Below are 3,754 nucleotides of genomic sequence, written 5' to 3'. Positions count from 1 at the left end.
CAACAATGAAATAATAGAACTGAACCAAGCTTTGGAACACATGGACTTAATAGATGTTTATAGAGTATTCCACCCCCAAAAACCAGAATATACATTCTTTTCGGCTGCACATGGATCATTCTCCAAAATAGACCACATACTGGCTCACAAAACAGGTCTAAATAAATGCAAAAAAATTGAAGTCATCCCCTGTTTATTATCAGATCATAGTGCAATCAAACTAGACATCAATAGCACAAGAAACTATAGAAACTTCACAAGCACATGGAAACTGAACAACACTCTCCTAAACAATCAATGGATTACAGAGGAAATTAAAGAAGAAATTAGACAGTTTTTACAAATAAATGAGAATGCCAATACAACATACAGGAATCTTTGGGACACAATGAAAGCAGTTCTACGTGGAAAATTCATAACATTGAATGCCCACACTAGGAAAACAGAGCGGGCTCAAATAAACAACTTAACGATGAAACTTAGACTCCTAGAAAAACAAGAGCAAGAAAAACCCAAAGCTCGAACAAGAGAGGAAATTATAAAGATCCGAGCAGAAATCAATGCAATTGAAATTAAGAAAACGATACAAAAAATAAATGAAACAAAGAGCTGGTTTTTTGAAAGAATAAATAAAATTGACAAACCCTTAGCTAATCTTATCAAAAAAAGGAAAGAAAAGGCTCAGATCCATGCAATTAGGAATGAAAAAGGCGAAGTCACAACAGATCCGAAAGAAATCCAGAGGATCATGAACACCTACTTTGAGAACCTGTACTCTAATAAAATGGAAAACACAGAAGAAATGGACAGATTTCTAGATACTTATGAATTACCAAAGTTGAACGAAGAAGATAAAAACATTTTAAACACCCCAATCACAATCAGTGAAATTGAAAATGTAATTAAAAACTTACCAACAAAGAAAAGCCCAGGCCCTGATGGATTCACTGCTGAATTTTACAAGACATTTAGAGAAGAACTACTACCATTACTCTTCAAACTTTTCAATGAAATTGAAAGAGAAGCTATACTTCCAAATTCATTCCTGGAAGCAAGTATCACTCTGATTCCCAAACCAGAGAAAGATACAACCAAAAAGGAGAACTACAGACCAATCTCCTTAATGAATATAGATGCAAAAATCCTTAATAAGATACTAGCAAACAGAATACAGAGGATTATTAAGAAGATCATCCATCATGACCAAGTCGGATTTATTCCAGAGATGCAAGGGTGGTTCAACATACGAAAGTCAGTGAATGTAATACATTATATTAACAAAGTCAAGGACAAAAACCATATGATCCTCTCAATAGATGCAGAAAAAGCATTTGATAAAATTCAACACCCATTCATGATAAAAACCCTGCAAAAAATTGGAATAGATGGTCTATACCTCAATTTAATAAAGGCTATTTATGAAAAACCATCAGCCAACATCATATTGAATGGCCAAAAACTGAAAACCTTCATGTTAAAATCAGGAACAAGACAAGGATGCCCACTATCGCCACTTCTCTTCAATATAGTTCTGGAAACATTAGCCACAGCAATTAGACAAGAGAAAGAAATTAAAGCAATAAAGATAGGAAAGGAAGAAGTTAAACTATCATTATTTGCTGATGATATGATACTCTACATTGAAGATCCAAAAAACTCCACCAAAAAACTTCTAGACTTAATTGACAGATTCAGTAAAGTATCTGGATACAAGGTGAATACCCAAAAATCAATAGCCTTTCTATACACAAATAACAGACAGACAGAAAGAGAAATAAGGGAAAAAATTCCTTTTACAATAGCATCCAAAAAAATGAAGTATCTAGGAATCAATCTAACAAAAGAAACAAAAGATCTCTACACTGAAAACTACAGCACTCTGAAAAAAGAAATCGAAGAGGATATAAAAAAATGGAAAGATATCCCCTGCTCCTGGGTAGGAAGAATCAACATAGTGAAAATGGCCATACTACCGAAACTGCTATATACATTCAATGCAATGCCAATTGAAATTCCAACACTATATTTCACAGAACTAGAAAAAAGAATCCAAAAATTCATTTGGAACCACAAGAGACCTAGAATAGCAAAAGCCATTATAGGCAACAGTCACATGGCACCAGGTGTAACAATTCCCAATTTGAAACTATACTACAAAGCCACTGTGATAAAATCAGCATGGTACTGGCAAAGAAATAGGCCTGAGGATCAATGGAACAGACTGGAAGACACAAAAACAAATGCAGATGTACTCAGCTACCTCATCTTCGACAAAGGAGCTCACCATCCTCAGTGGAGGAAAGATAGCCTCTTTAATAAATGGTGTTGGAAAAACTGGATATCAACCTGTCACAGATTAAAATTAGACCCTTATCTTTCGCCATGCACTAAATTAAAATCCAAATGGATTAAAGATCTAAATATTAAAACAGAAACATTAAACTTGCTGGAAAGTAAGTTAGGCAGAACTCTGGAAGACATTGGTATAGGAAAAGACTTTATGAACAAATCCTCAGTAGCACGGGAACTAGCAGAAAGAATCAACAACTGGGATCTCATCTTACTAAAAAGCTTCTGTACTTCAAAAGAAACCATTAGCAGAACTAAGAGACAATCTACAATGTGGGAAAAAATTTTTACCAGCTGTACCTCAGACAAAGGACTATTATCAAGGATATATAAAGAACTCAAAACAATCAGTCCCCCCAAATATAAAGACCCGATCCAAAAATGGGCATCCGAAATGAACAGACATTTCTCATACAAAGAAGTAAAAGCAGCAAGAAAATATATGAAAAAATGTTCCACATCACTGGTCATTCGAGAGATGCAGATGAAAACAACACTGAGATTCCACCTCACCCCACAAAGAATGGCTGCTATCAAGAAATCACACAATAACAAATGTTGGCGGGGTTGTGGGGAGAAAGGAACCCTCCTCCATTGTTGGTGGGAGTGCAGACTAGTGCAACCACTATGGAAATCAATATGGAGATACCTCAAAGAGCTTGGACTGGAGGTTCCATTTGACCCAGCCATCCCTCTGTTGGGTATCTTTCCAAGAGAACTAAAAGAATCATATCACAGAGAAGTATGTGCACCCATGTTTATAGCGGCACAGTTTGTAATAGCTAAATCTTGGAAACAGCCTATTTGCCCATCCGTTGGAAACTGGATAAAGAAGTTGTGGTTTTTCTATAAAATGGAATATTACTCAGCCATAAAGAGCGAGAGAATAGATTCATTCATAGGAAAATGGATACATATTGAAGATATACTCCTAAGTGAAATAAATAAGTCACACATGTGTAAATACCGAATAGTTTCCCTGGTGTAAATAATCTGCAACAATGCATAAGATTCTAATAAGATTACTGACATTTAGAAATGGGAAGAAAGGAGCTAAAGGTGTAGGGAAGGTGGGATGGGTAGGGGAAGAGTAAAAAGGGAAAAGAAAAAAATGTGAGAGAATGAAAAGATGAAAATAAAGTGTTTGTAGATGGGGAGGGGAGGAGGGGGTGAAGGGAGGGCAGAGGTAAGGGGAAAAAATGAGAATCAAGACTTGTCATGTAGAGGTACAAGATCCCAACAATGAATGTAACTGCACTGTATCCCTAAAATGTACCAATAAACTCAATTAACGCTGGAAAAAAAAAACAGTTACTTACCACAAAGAATTTACAAGCATCAACTCAGGAATTAAACATTACAAAACAGAAAATGAGAAGACAAGCAAGATGTAATGCCAGACTTC

The sequence above is a fragment of the Fukomys damarensis genome, unplaced genomic scaffold, assembly GCF_012274545.1.
Source record: "Fukomys damarensis isolate Sample0158 unplaced genomic scaffold, DMR_v1.0_HiC HiC_scaffold_39, whole genome shotgun sequence".
NCBI classification, from domain to species: Eukaryota; Metazoa; Chordata; class Mammalia; order Rodentia; family Bathyergidae; genus Fukomys; species Fukomys damarensis.
Note: the sequence above shows the minus strand (reverse complement) of the source record.